Here is a 16,009-nt window from a genome sequence, read left to right as displayed (position 1 = left end):
TCTCAGTAGTTGGAGGACCCGGGGTCTTAGAACATTCGTGATCGTATTCCGACGTACAATTTTTCTGGTTCTCATGAGGATTCTCAGTAGTTGGAAAACCACATGACAACTCAGAAAAACCTATAACTACAACATATCGATAAGTACAATTTTTTTTGACATTTCTTTATTAATTAATAATAATCATTAATTGTAATAATAGTTAATTAATCTGATCAGATAGTTTAAGACTATGGGACTAACTGTAGACTTACTCAACACTCCTACGAAGAATAAATATGATTTCATCTTTGTCACTAAGCTCTTCGCAACCTCCTGAGGATATTTAAAACGAAACTTGCTTCGGTTACGTAAACCGTTATCTCATAACAATAATCATTTAGTTAAATGTTTGTTATGTACTTTTTGTTTCAACTTTTCTTATTTTCAGCATGCTTAAATTATAATAATATATTCAGTAGAAATAACTGGTTCTCGTTAAATTATTTTTATACTATTGTTTTTATAGTACTACATCATACAATTAGAGCCTATATTAAACAGTCTTTGTTAATTGTTTTATCAACATTTGCAATACCGCGGTCTGATCAGTATTTGAACTCAAGTTTATAGTAAACACATTATACTGTAGACCCCAATATAATTTTTGTATCTATTACTTTTTATTTTTGTATTTTATTAATCCTGGTATCAACAATCAGTCTTGTTAATGAGAATAAACGGTAAAATAGACATAATAAATGGATTTTTAAAATATTTTAAAAGAAAATAAACGTAATTTATCATTCCATTCTTGTTATATAACATAAAATATCATTGTTTTTTGTTTAAAGTGATTTTACAGAAGATCAAATTATTCACAACTAATACTGAAAAATTTTTGATTAACTGAGGACTTTGCAGACATGAATAATTAGATAACCATCTAATTCCTCTCGAATCCAATCCTTACAGTCCAAAATCCTTCGTAAAATCCTTAATGCTCCTTACTTTGTCACAAATCAAATCATCCATGAGTACCTCAATGTCCCCTAAGTTGCCGATTTGGCCAGAACCAGATACCAATCCTTTCATAATAAACTTCCCAACCACCCAAACCAACTCGTTTCTAACTTGGCTTCTCCTTCACTACCTAATAATCCTCCTAGGCGTCTGAAAAGAAGATGGCCTCGAGATCTTCTCCTTTAGAAGTGTTTTTGGAGTTCTATCAATGGGTAGATTCTCCACATGTTTGTATCATGTCATAATATAATTTATAGAAAATTTGCTTGATGTGTATATTTATACAGTTGTAAATAACAATAAATAAATTATAAAAAAAAAGTTTAAACAATATTTTGTGTGCTTAAAATTTTTTTCTCACTTTCATTTGTCTTTTTTTTTTAATCAATGCCAATTTTTTTTTTTTTTTCATTGTCTTTCATTTCTTGTCTCTTTTTTTCCTTTCGCCTGGTTTGCCTACCTTATGAATATAATAGCAACTATACCATCAGATTCTATACCACATTATAGTTTTAATATTTATCCTTTGAGGAAAAACTTTGTGCTTAAACAGACACATTATAGGTTTCGCAGAAACCAAAATAAGAGATCTTGCTGATTCCCAGAGAGGTCCATTTTGAAGCTGCCCAGTCTTAGATTAATTTCAGAACAAAATTAGCTTGACACCATTCTAGTCGTTGCTAGTTGCGACTTCTCGAGTTAAAGAATGCAAGAAATGTAGGATGTATGAAGGGATAGGATTATCCTGGCAAGATCTTACATGCTACATATAGGAGAGCATGCAAACAGCTCAGCTACGTTCTTGGATTCAACAGTCCGGGATAGGAAAATTACTACTATCGAATGGTAGTTATACGGCAGCAACTTTCTATTATTTTATAATTTATTTATTGTTATTTACAACTGTATAAAAATATATACAATAAGTAAATTGGATGTAGGTGACGTAATGACATGATACAAACATGTGGAGAATCTACCCAGTGATAGGACTCTAATATCAAGAGGATAAGATCTGGAGGCTATCTTCTTTTCAAACGCCTAGAAGGATTATTAGGTAATGAAGGAGAAGCCAGGCTAGAAACAAGTGAATTTGGGTGGTTGGGATGTTTATCATAGAAGGATTTGTATCTGGTTCTGGCCAAATCGGCAACATATGAGAATTTAGGTCCTGATGGATGATTCGTGACAATGTAAGGAGCATAAAGGATTTTGGACTGTAAGAATTGATAAGGATTCAGGAGGAATTTGATGGTTTAGTGGAGCCCCAAAGCTGAACTCCGTATGTCCAGATAGGCCTTATAATAGTCATGTAGATTAGTATTTTGTAATGGATTGGCAGTTTAGACCATTTGTCTAGTAAATGTTGTAACAGTTGAAATCGACGAGCAGTCTCCTGTCTCCTCAGTCTTGTAAGAATTGAAGAACTTTAAATTGAAAAATTAATCAATTTATTCTGTGCGATATATTCATTCAGTTTAAAATGATTAGATATGCCGTTTAAATTATGAAATCATTCGACATATTTTGTACCTAAAATATACTTTTCAAAAACATCTAATTTTCGACAAACCTGGACTTCATCGCTTTACCATCTGAACGCACCACGTAATACTACTTATTTGCATTTCCGAATAATTATACGTGATATTTTTGGAATTTTTTACCTTTGAAACTGCCTAACTATATAATTTATTATTTCCATGTTTGAGAAACGACTATCTTACGGTAAAGCTGTCGTGAATTACGTTAATTACTATTTCGTTGCTAAAGGCAGTTTTGCTGTTGATAATGTTAGCAAGAATTATGCTTTATCTCTGAAAATAGACTATTTAAACCGCTACGGCAACATCAGGAACTAACTCGAAGGCATGTATTCTTCGGCTCTATTCGGAATATTGTTGGGTGAGTTATATTTCACATTTTTAAAACTATTTTTTGAATATTTTTATTGGAAGAAGATAGTTGACCGTATGAAGTAAATTGTAATAAGATAGTCCGGGTGGCGGCCAATAAATGTTTAAAATGTTAGCAAAAACTATTTATTGTTAACCAACATTTCATTACACTTTGCAGGGCTTTGTCAGAGCTAAATGAAAACAAGATACAAACATTATAAGAAGTGACAGAGCATAAAAATAAATATACAGAGAAAATGAAAAAATACGCAAAAAAATGTTTTTTAAAAATATATATAAGAAATAATCATAAGCTTATGTTAAGGGAGTATACAGGTGTATACTTGATGTATATGTTCACCTATATGTATACTCCCTTAACTTAAGCCAATCATAATTTTTTTTATATATTCTAAGTATAACAATTTTTGGTACATATTTTCTCTGTATATTTATTTTAATGTTCTGTCACATTTTACAATTTTTAAATCTTTTTTTCATCTAGCCCTGACAATGCCCTGTAAAGTGGGCCGAAACGTTGGCTAACAATAAATAGTTTTATCCATTTCGAACCAATATTGACCACCACCCGGACTACCTTCCAACAATATATTTTTGAATACTTCATACAATGAAGATACATATATTTCCCTTCAAGAAACAATTTTTTTATTCTATTATATCTATTTACATTCACTGATGGTTAGATTACTTAATTATTTTCAAATATGTAGTAAGAGAAAGTATTGCAAAATATCGTGAAAATTTCGAATTCCAATTTTTGCGAAAATAGACACTTCGAGTTCTTCTTAAGTCCATACAACCTTCTCTTGCAACATTTGTCTGCATAACCCAGAACATAAAAAGAAACTCAAATTAAATTTTTCCGGCAAGTATATAACTGAGGTGTTACAGAAACAGGAAATTCTACTTTCATTCATAACTCGATATATTAATATGCAATTAAATGTTCTTTAATATTATATAGGTATTATTCTCATTGAAAACCTTGGTAGAACTTAAATGCAGAATTTTCAAAATGGCTTCCACTCAAGTCCTTCAACTTTATGGTTTGAAATAATTAAGCACCTTACATATTAATTATTAATAAGAAATATATAAATATAATCTATGAAAGGATTTGATTATTAAATTGAGAAGATTAGGGGAAAAATATTATTCTAGATTGAAAACACATCTCTAGAGGAAAGTCGTAGTAATATAGATGTACTAAATACCGCTGGAAGTCATTGAGGCGCATACTCAGTGCGTTATTCCGTTTCGCCGGAGTCAATATTAGTTTTTTTTTAATTTCAGTTAACTTCAAATTAAAAGGCTGACTCATTCAATAAAATCATTCAAAGGAACGTATTTCCAATATTGATTCTATTACTAGTTAGCTTTGTTTTTTTTTTGTATTATTACGTAAGGATTCTTTCTATAATTAAAGAAATGACAACGAACAAAGGAAAGAAAATTAAGATACTTTAAAAAAATCTTAACTTAACAAAAAAATAAAATAATTAACTCTATAATTTTACACTATAGATAGAAAACAAAACACTCAATATTTGATATAATAACTAAAGAAAGTCACTTGCAGAACATGTAAGAATAAGAAAGCTCTTCGATATGTGTATGTCCAATAAAAAATAGATAAATCTCCGAATCTCTTCTAAGATTCAAACGGTGAAGGACTGGAAACAATTTGATGAGCGTTGGAATCTAGCAATACTCCATCACAAAGAAAGCTGAATAGTGGGGGTGAGTCTGTGAGTGGTTGAATCTCTGCCAGGTGGTAAAATGCTTAGAAAATATGCAGTATACTCCAAAACATTTATTATTAGTAATATATTACAATTATCTATTAGTAACTATAGTATATTTAGTAGTTTAGGATATGAATAGAAAAACAAAGCACTAAGGATATCATATTTATTAATTGAATTAATTCGAACGAGTTATTAGAAAATATATATGATTTATTTTAAATTCATGAATGTTAAGATCTACAAAATTTAAAAAAAAATCATTAGCCCTATGTAATCTTTAATTACCTAAATTTAAAATATAAATTCTTTAAATATTTAGAAATTAATTTGAGATTAATATAGTTTAATTTGAGGTTTGATAGGAAATTTAAATAATAATATTATGATAATTTAAATAAGAAAATAGATTGATAAATCGTGGGAACGAGGAAATAGTATCTTCTAGGCATTTATAGATCTAAAGGCTGCCTTTGATTCGGTCCCTAGACAAGAACTGTGGAATGCACTTTTTGAAAAACCATCCCGCCAGGATTGATAGAAGCTATAAAGTCGACCTACCACGATTCCATGGGGAATAGTAAGGATTAATGGAATAGAGTCCGTACATTTGAAATTGAGGAAGGAGTAAAGCAAGAAGATAGTTTTAGACCCCTTCTGTTTATCATTTATATGGATGAAATCCTGAAAATGTGCAAACGGAGGACTGCCCGCACTACTATTGGCAAATGGAACATGAGGACAATACTGGCCCAGGTAATGGTATTTGTGGATGACGTTGTCCTTATAGCTGATACTAAAGAGAACCTACAACAAGCTGTAACTAATGGGAAGCTGAGCTGGAAAGAAAGGGGATGACCATCAATGGATCAATGAATCAATTAGGAAAAGCAAAATAATGCATATAGGCCGGGAATAGGAAAACATTGAAATACTTTGCAAAGGTGAACCAATAGAAGTGGTGGAATAATATCTTACCAAAGGAACAGTGATCAGCAGGAATGGAAAGGTAGACCAAGAGATATCCAATAGGATGAAGAAGGCAAATACAATCTACTACCACCTCTGCAACACAGTTAGAGGGAAGAGGGAGGTAGAGAAGAATGTTAAAGTACATATCTTCATGGCTGTATACTGCTATGTACTAGTAGCAGATTTACTTGGGATGCCAGGATAATCGCTGAAGGCAATTATCCAAAATAAGTTAATTAATTGATTACAAATTGAGTCCTAAAAAACTATTATTATAATTGGATTCCTTTCCAAAGGCTGTTTGTGTGTTTACCAGTTTACCAATTAAATACCTTTATATTTATAAAATGTTGTTACCATTAATTATATAGGATAATAAAGAGTGGCATATTGGGATATATAACAGTATATAAACTACATAAAGAAACTAAGTATTTATTTACAATTTGTTATTATGATTAAACTGATTCAAATGATTCAGATAAAGGTTGCCATAAAATATAGATTATTACATGATTACTTATTAGTTAATTTATTCTTATAGCTGCTGATGCCGTGGGATGTAGTGCCGTAGGTGTCTTCTGTTTCATAAGGGATGTCCAGGTCTGGTGGCCCTTCTCACAACTTCGTCTGGTCGAAGTGCATCCTGACTGTGACTCCGTCTAAGCCTTCCTGTTGAGTGTCTCCTTGCTCTTCTCAATCTCCTCTTGTCTTTTTCTCTCACTTCCCTTTTGGGGCGTTCCTTTTTTTTTAAATCTCTTCTCTGATTGGTTATCGATGTCCGAAGACTCCCGAGGCAGGCGTCCCCCTCCTCAGGGCCGAGGATGTGTAATAAGAAGTTTGACTTGTCCAGGAAGGGCCTGCACCTGGTTAATTTGATTCTGGTCCCTCGTCCTAACCTATTTTCTGCTTGAACACTTAAAGGTTAGCCAATCTAATTTTCTCAGGGGCCTCTGGTAATGTGACAAACTTAATACAGATGTTTTCATATCCGAGGATGCTAAAAGCTTCCCAGAAGGATACCCTGACCAGGTATAGGAGCAGATGACGAAACACCTTAATAATACCCTGGATTGTCAATACATAGCAATACCTACCTACCCACCTTTATGGAATTGAAAGCTGGGTACCACTAGATAAGCACCTAAGCAGAGTTACTGCAATGAAAATGAGATACCTACGGAAAGTGGCGGGCCGAACTAGGAAGAATCGCATACCAAATGAGAGGACAAGACAGGATGATGGAACTGTGTCCATAAAGGATACCATTGAAAAGAGACAACTCAGATGGGTTGGACATCTCTGTCGGATGAGTGAAGACAGGGATCCAAGAAAATATTTTGAGGAAAATGCCCAAGAGGGAGACCCAGAATACAATGGATACATCTCCAGAGTGGGAGAGAAAAAAGGGAACAATTAGGATGCCATGAGGGTTTTGTCTCGGGATCGAGATCGGCACCTCCACGCTGAAAGGCACTAAGGAGGAAGAGACAGAAGAAAATAGTCAAAAATATAAGTAAATATAGGTAATGTGCCTGACCATATTTAAATGATACTGTTGTAAATATAATGATAATATAGTGATAATATCGTAACAAATTTGAAATTAAAAGAATTTAAATTTAAATGAAAAATATAGGTAGTTAAACAAAATAGGGCAAATAAATAAGTATTATTTACTTGTTTGTTGTCCCATAAGTAAATTTGTTGTATTGCTCAAGTCCTCCTCTGATGACCTATAGAGCCACCGGGTGGTAATGTCAAGAATCCTTTCTCGGTGTCCACCATAAAATAAATTTTGGCCAGCCCAGATTGGATTTTAACCCACAATCTTCTAAATTAAGCGCTCTTGGACACTCGCCCCAGCCCACTCAGCTAGTAGGTCCTCCAGATTAATTATAACTATATTGTGTCAGACCTAATAGTTAATGTGAGACTTACTGGACAAACGTTCTAAACGTCCAATTCATTACAAACGACTGATCTACATGACTGTAATATGGCCAATCTGGTCATATGGAGTTGAGCTTTGGGGGTTCACTAAATCTTCAATTTCCTCTCGCATCCCATCCTTACAATCCAAAATCCTTCCTAAATTCCTCAATGCTCCTTACTATGTCACAAATAAAATCATCCATAAAGACCTTAATGTTTCATATATAACCGATCTAGCCTGAACTGATCTAGCCTGAACCAGATATCAATACTTCCATTATTAACTCCCTATCCACCCAAATCCACTAGTTCTAACCTTGCTTCCTCTTCCAGTCCTGACAATCCTCCGAGACGCTTGAAAAGAAGATGGCCACGAGATCTTCTAATTTAAAACCGTTGTTAGAGTGCTACCAATGGCTAGTTTCTCTACATGCTTGTATTAAATCATTATGACCTTACATCACAAATTTACTGGATGTTTTATTTTGCACTGTTGTAAATATCAATATAAATATAGTAAAAAAAAAAATCAGTACAGGAGCTTGATTCATAAAACCCGACACATGGAACTTACAACTGCAAATAATTTTCAAAATTTGTTTCTACCAGAATTAAAACGGAATCGCATTTCTGGCAATTTTAAAATAAATTAGCTAATTAATTTAATATAATGATGAATATATAGTTTAATATAGTTCTTTTGTTTCACCTATAACTCCTTGAAAGTGTTTTCTAGCGACAAATTTATGGTATAAGAAATTTAACAGCATTTTTTTTTTTATTCATTTATTGATATTTACAACTGTATAAAAAAAAAATACAACAAGTAAATTTGATCATAAAGACATAATGATATGATACAGGATGTAGAGAAACTACCCAGTAGTAGAACTTTAAAAACAGTTTACAATATAAGGTCACGAGGCCATCTTCTTTTTTAACAGCATTAAATTATGCCTTAACATATTCATTCGGTTGAGTAGTATGTCTTCTACCATGGTAAATAAAAACCCTTATTTTTATCATATGTCTCACAAAAATAAGTACAGTGAAGTCTCAGTTATACGAATATGAGGGGGTACCAAAAATTCTTCGTATAAGTGAATATTTCGTGTAAGTGAATACCCAATACATGTATGTATATTTTTGAGAATTTTTTCTCTTAATTAGTAGGTACATATACGTATGTTTTATACAGTTGAAAGAAAAACAAAGTAAAGTAAAAAAAAAAATTATTTAGGTATAAAAATTTAATTGTTTAATCTTTAGTCCGATTTTTTTAATTTTTGACAAAAAAAATGTGTTGTTTGTTTCATGTTGCTTTTGGCTGAATACATCATTCTTTCGCAGTCTGTTAAGGTGTTAGATTCCTTCTCGCTAATTTCTTTCGCATATATAAAACGTTTTATATCTTCAAATGTTTCAAGAGCTTCTGCAAAAATGGAAGAGGCAAAGGATCTTCGTCATCTGAATCGGATTTTTTATTTTCAAAATCCTCTTTATTTATATATAACTACAATTACAAATATATAATTCTGAATCGGAATCGTCCGAGCTTATTATTACACATTAGGGAATAGAATATAAACATAAAGAGTCAATGGGACCGGATGTTATTCCCGGAAAAAAGTTGTTTACTGTTCCGTTTTTCACGGTATTTTTCGTCCTTTGTCTTGCCACGGAAGAAAAAAAAATTCGTAGAACTGAATAAAATTTACTTGTACATAAAGCAGGTCCAAACTTTCCTTCCTATAACTGAATGTTTCGTATAACTAAGTTTCGTATAAATGGATAATAACATACACATAATTCAGGGTTTTTTTGCAGGGGATTGAGAAATTCTTCGCATAACTGAATGTTTCGTATAAGTGAGACTTCACTGTAGTACTATATGAATATATTGTTTAATAAAAATAAAACCTTATTATATTTCGTTTCAAGAGTTTATTTTATATCCTTTATTCAATTCTTTATTATTTCTTTCATCCGAACGTTTCGGGGCTCTTCTGCCCATTATCTTCTTTAGCTTTCCTCTTTCGTGTCTCTCAGCATAGAGGAGCATTAAGCCAGGAATTTCACTCTTCCCTATTTCTCGTTAGGTTCCTCAACTGTCGGAGGTCCTTCCCCCTCCCCTACAGAGTCGCTCAATGTAGTCAAGATATTACATCATAAGGCTCTCTGGGGTCAAATTTGTCAGCAACCTGGAGGATGTGGTCATTTCTTATTTCTGCATCTCTGATTACTTTTACATCTGAAAAATATCTTTTTATGTCGTGGCATATGTCGTAGATGAAATAGTCTATGACACTGTTGACATTTGTCTCAGCGGCTGAAAAGGTAATCGTGAAGAGTGAATTTCCCAGTAGTAGACCATTTTCAATAAGTTGTTGCCCACTTTCATTTTTAATGTGTTCTCCACCATGTGCTCTTAGGCGATCCTTGCCTTGTTCGCGATGATCACTATGCTTATATTGCAGTTCCTAGCTTCGGTGATAGTTCGTTCCAAGTCCCTACAATATAACTCTTTATCTTGGATGTTGGCGTCATTTGTCGAGGCATAAATTTGTATTAAAACCCAATTTCCAATCCTCAGATTTATATGAGCTGCAATTATGCGTGGATTTACTGCTTCTATATAGTTCGATTTTTAATACAAATCCTTCTCCTTCCACTGCTCAGTTTCCTGGTAGGACTCCAGAGTTTATCAAACTGTGCGCTTTGCTCATTTTTATTTCTGCCGATTATCAAGTTCATCAAACAAAAATATTTACTATCTTACAATGACCACAAGATTTCATTAAAACAAATTAATTAATTAACAAATTCATTTTTTTTTTGTTTCCCGTATTGTTTTTTGTTTTATATACATCTCCTGTACTTTTTTAGCTTTATATTTTACGTATTTCTGTATGAAACTATTGCTCTTGCCTTTGTTACTTTTCTTTTTTTTATTCTTTTCATTATATCTTTGTATTTTTATTTCTATCATTTTATCTTATCATAGTTTCATTTTGTATCTTTTTAGCCCTGATGAAGCCCTGCAAAGTGGGGCGAAACGTTGGAAAATAAATAGTTGTAAACTATTTTTATTTCTCCTTTGACCGCAACCCTGACCATCTCCCTGTATATCAATTTTTACGGTCAACTATACATACATATATACAATTTCATTAAAACATTTTAATAAAAAAAAGTTTTAAACATTTACTTAAAAATAATTCAATATTTAACTACATATACTAAACTTCACTAATTTATAACCATTTACACATCTAAAATGTTTTTGAGATTAAACCAAATTTTTTTTCCCTTACCTCATTATTAAATGGTGGACATATGCCATATTAAATTATTTATAATCGTTTACGATTTTTATATATTCCAAATTGGATATAAGTCCTATTTTTATATTATTTTTTTTTATATTTGCTTATTAATAAAACTCTTTGAAACTCGAGTTGTTGGATGACAACTAATTATTTATATTTTAAATAATAATTTGAATCTATTTATAATAATAAAGAGTTTTTTTGATACTTTACATGTCCAATGTTTTGGCCAACCTTAAAGATAATGTTAAGTATAAATATACACCTGACTACCTGTAATTAAAAAACTTTTTGCAAGCTATTAATTATATGCCCAGGTCATTAATTCAGTCAAATTTTTTGTCACTTTTCCATTAAATTTTAAAACTTTTTATTAGAGATTAACTTAACACAATTAAGCAGAATTTATTTCTAGTGGTCATTAGATTTATAATGTAATTAATTAAAAATTCTAGTTCTTATGTTCTGGATCTTAGTACAAATGGTATAATAAAACAAAATAAATCATAAACCAGAAAAGTGCATAATGCTATATCCTGTAGTAAATTGATTTCTAGAACGCCAACATTTGTGTTGTTGGTCGAAATTAAAATATTGTATATCTTTTTTATACAAAGAGTTAAAAATTAAATATTCAAATTCAGATTTTTAGTTTATTCTTACAATTTACATTGGTGCATAATGGCTTTTATTTATAATAAAATTCGTTTCCACTATTACAGCTGTAGGATTCGTGGAATTGTGTAGCTGTAACTTGAATATTAACAGAAAATGTACTCCACGACATCACGATTGCTTCAAACCGGAAGATTGTAGCAAGTCGAACGATGGAGAAGTGTGTGGCATGCAACAAAACGATTGTGGCGAGTATGAGCAACAAATATTTTCTTCGTGCTGTGCTTTAACTTATCAAAACTGCTGTAACAACTGTGAGTCTCAATGCATAAATTATTATTTTTATTTATATCTTGAATATAAAATATATATAGTAGGACTAATACAAAGTTTTATATATAAAAATTATGCTTAGTACTAAGAATTTATTTATTTTTAGGGATATATTGTGGGTTCATCGGGTTTGAGAGATGACCCATGATTTAGAGGTGGTTGATTTTACTTTAAGCTGGAAGGCTAGAACCAAAATAAATAATACTCATTTAATATTATTTGTTTAAAAATACACTAGAATTAAAATAATTTTGTTTCTAATTTTAATTTTCTTATATTAAAGAGTGACAAAAAATATTTATCCTGTTGCAGATAGGTTCGTGCAATGTACTTAAGGACTAATAAGCACAGAGAAGAAAAGATCCAAGCAAGTGATAACCTGTTTACCATCTTCGATGGAAGTAACATAAATAATTAATATTAAATAAAATTTTAATATAGCTGATGCTTATATAAAAATGTATAGTTTTTCAAATGATTTTAAAACTCATCTACAAAAAGAAGGCGAAAATATCAAAACTGTTAAATTATTTAAAATTAACCAAATTAATTTAGTGAGGAGAAAAATGTATTTACTATTGATAGTTGGTAATTCCATAAATGATTAGATAAAAAATTACTTTTTCGATTTTTATTAGTAAAGTAATATTTTTATAAACAAGTTTATTATGTTATTATTGCTGTAATAAAACAAAAATATATTACTTGAAAAAATATTACAAATTAATATATAATGAAAATTTATGTTTGACAAATTTGCTTAGTAGTTATAAAAAACATCCTTTTGGTATCAACAATTTTTTATTATCTTAACACTCTTACGTTTTGGCCATTTTGCCTTTGTCAAATTATTTATCATTAGTCAATTTCTTTAAAACCTCTGAAATTATGAAATATTATACACTCAATAAATTAATCTTCATCATAATATTTAAAATACCATTATTCTCATAGTTAAAATTATTATATTTACTAGTTTACAATATTTATATCAATTAATTTTTTAATCAACATTTTAGTACAGTGTAGACTAAAATTAATGTAATAAGATCCTTGAAAATGGCCATACTGGCCAAAACGTTGGATTGTTAAGATAAAAAAAAAGTCTTAAAACAAATGGTGTTTTAAGATCTTAAGGATCAGTTAATGCAAATAAATTAATAAATTGTTTGTATAGTCTTGTGCCAGAACTGTGTTGTATATATATCAACAGTCAGTTTTTTTTTTTTTATACCAGTTTATATTTAAACTAATAAACTATTAACTAATAAAAGATTATTATAATTACGCTTGTTTTCTTAGATTAAATTTGTCTCAGTGTAGGTCAAAATGTCAATAAAATGATTGTGGCAACGTTTAATAATTTTTATTTTTAACCTCGAGATATTTAAACTGTCAGAAAAAATATTATAACTTCAATACAAGGTTTACAAATTGACAAGGATTATTCCAACTATACCAGATTTTTTAAATTAGATCATCATTAAATTATTGATATTTCCCTTTCATAATACTCTAACGCCATAACTTAAATGAGCTACTCGAAAATTTATTTCTGAATAATACAAATTGTCTTAATGTATGTGAGTATGTCGATAAAATGTTATTTACAACTTATCATATTTTTTTTAAAATCTCGAGTTCCTATCAACAGCTGTTAGAAGGCTCTGCTTAACTTTATTACTACATGCCTATTACATGATATGAGAGGAATTTGATGGTTTAGTGGAACCCCTTAGCTCAATTTCGTAAGTCCAGATAGACCTATAATATTTATATAAATGAGTCTTTTAGTTTATGACCGTTTGTCTATAAGTTTTGTAATATTCGAAATCTGCGTGCTGTTTCCTGTCTTTTCAGTCTTGTGTGAGGATTCCAAGCTACTCCTTTGTCCAGATATAAATCTAGGCAACGGACAGGAATAACTTGGGTATCATTACTATTCGGGATAATGTGGGGCAGGGCCCTTCAAATTTAAATTATTATAAATTTAATAATCCTTTACTGGAAGATTCCTATGGTATTAACTGGATTTAGTGAATGACACAATTTTCTTCCTTATTAAACTATAATAGTTTATTTCATTTCATACAGCAACGTTTCTTAGAGTGTAAATGATATATTAATGTTGTAAGCACATATTTATGGTTTTGTTGAATTTGTTTTTTAGCAGCCTGAAGATGGGGGAAATCTCCCGAAACGTTGCTGTATGAAATGAAATAAACTATTATAGTTTAATAAGGAAGAAAATTGTGTCATAAATTAAATTATTATTTTAATTAACTTCTCGAGACTCCTACTATAATAATATAAATCCAAGATAATATATAATATAAAATACCTAAGATTAAAAATCCTACAAATCAAAGGGCTGATTATTTAACAATTAGAGGAACAGATTTCTATGGAGAAATAAATAGCACAAGTAGTGATAAAATTGTTACATTATGAATAGAAAATGACTTTATGGGCCCAGAGAAATATCTAGGTACAAAAAATATATAAATAAAAAAAAAATCCGTAATATTTGTGGTAAAAAACCTCCATCCTATAATGAATAAATGAAAACTGAAAAAAATAATTCTCTGATAAAAATGGGGAAAGTTCATGAGATCAGAAGCATGAACAAGTAAGACTCAGTGAAAATTGCGGATTAGGTTGCAAATTTTTCTCAAACAAATCAACGTAAAGAAAAGATTTTCCCATCTGCTTTTGCTTCACAAAAAAATTCCCCTTAAAAAGGCACTTGCCCTATTTAATAATATTTAGTAAAGTGTCCAAAAGACCGTATATGTTTGTTAATATCAAAACAAAACTTATATGAATACGAATTCGAATTATTTACAATAAAATATCCATTAACATGTAAAAATTTAGTAAATAGTTAATGTTTTATTGTTTAATATGTACTGAAAGCACTTCCCTGCCTTGTCCCTTCCACAAATTCATTCTCTCGAATTCCCCCTCTCAGATCCTCCCCAGTGACCCACTAAACAAATTCACTATTATTCAGCTATGTGAGATCAAACCAGAGAAATAATTGTCACAGCAGTAGGTCAGTTTACAGTAAAACAAACAAATAAATACATTTTACCAAAACAAAACTAATATATAGATTTGACGAAAAATTTGGTTAAAAGAAATACTTGACTAGATAAATATGTTTAACAAAAAATAAATAAAAATAATAATAAAATAATTTAATGAATAAATAAGTTAAAACACACAAATCGACAGGTCCACCTACTAAAATAAATAAATAAAACAATGAATATTCCAGAGCTAGTTCCCATGCAGGTGATGGTGTATGATCCCCAGGGAGTCAAAAATAATATTTTCCGCCAAGATGGCAATATCCCCGATGCTAACACCTAGGTCTTCTAACAAGCTCCTTGTTCTATCTGGTGTTGTTCCGCGAGATCCAAACCACAGGCGAACTCTCTCACTCTCTGATGGTCTCGCGGAATTTTTCTTCAAGTAAAGGGATGCATTTTTTATTTATTTCCTTTTTTTACCTTTCCAGTCCACCTTCCTGTTCGAGGTCATTACTCTCAAATTTTACCGTCGGATCCAAGACCAGAGCCCGTGTCTCCGATAAAATAATTGGAGAAAAACTAAAATACCTAAGTAAATTAAAGTCTTATTTCACAGAATAATTTTATTGGCTTACGATTAAATTAAAAAATTAAACCAAAGTGGTTCCTCTCTAATCTCCGAACACCATCATTTAGCCTCCATTGCCCTTTAAAAGTATAAACCCGGTCCAGAGAGAAGTGCCGGGATCTTCCGGACTCCTGCTTTTGTCTTCATAAGAGGCTGGACAAGCTCGGTCCGGAGTTCCTTGGGTTAAATATAAACATTGTGAATTGAAATGAATTTGTTAAAAAAGTTATTTTTTTATATTATATTTTTTATACGAGTTAATGAAGCTCCTAAAAGAAAGAGATTTTGCCTGTTTTGACGAGGTTTACTGCGTAGATACGGATGAATCCACAAGATATGCGGATATTGTTGCCTTCCCTAAGAAGGGGAAGTGGGCAATCATTCTGGATCCCACCGTTAGATATGAAAATAACGACCTTGACTTGGCAAATAAGGTAGATAGGGAAAAGAAGGAAATCTACGATAAATGTATCCCTTTCCTCAAGGAGAAGTT

The 16,009-nt window shown here is 31.0% G+C and overlaps 1 long non-coding RNA gene across 1 annotated transcript; it reads left to right on the top strand.

The window, feature by feature from the left end:
- Positions 1 to 2,845: 2,845 nt before the first annotated feature.
- LOC136796415 (uncharacterized) lies at positions 2,846 to 12,198 on the top strand. Its single transcript, XR_010844129.1, has 3 exons — positions 2,846 to 2,907; positions 11,628 to 11,834; positions 12,166 to 12,198. It is a non-coding gene; the product is annotated as an uncharacterized lncRNA (long non-coding RNA).
- The last annotated feature ends 3,811 nt before the right edge of the window (positions 12,199 to 16,009 follow it).

Source organism: Halyomorpha halys, unplaced genomic scaffold, assembly GCF_000696795.3.
Source record: "Halyomorpha halys isolate HHAL.00 unplaced genomic scaffold, Hhal_1.1 Scaffold381.1, whole genome shotgun sequence".
Classification (NCBI taxonomy): Eukaryota; Metazoa; Arthropoda; class Insecta; order Hemiptera; family Pentatomidae; genus Halyomorpha; species Halyomorpha halys.
Note: the sequence above shows the minus strand (reverse complement) of the source record. Positions and strands in the feature narration are given on the sequence as shown.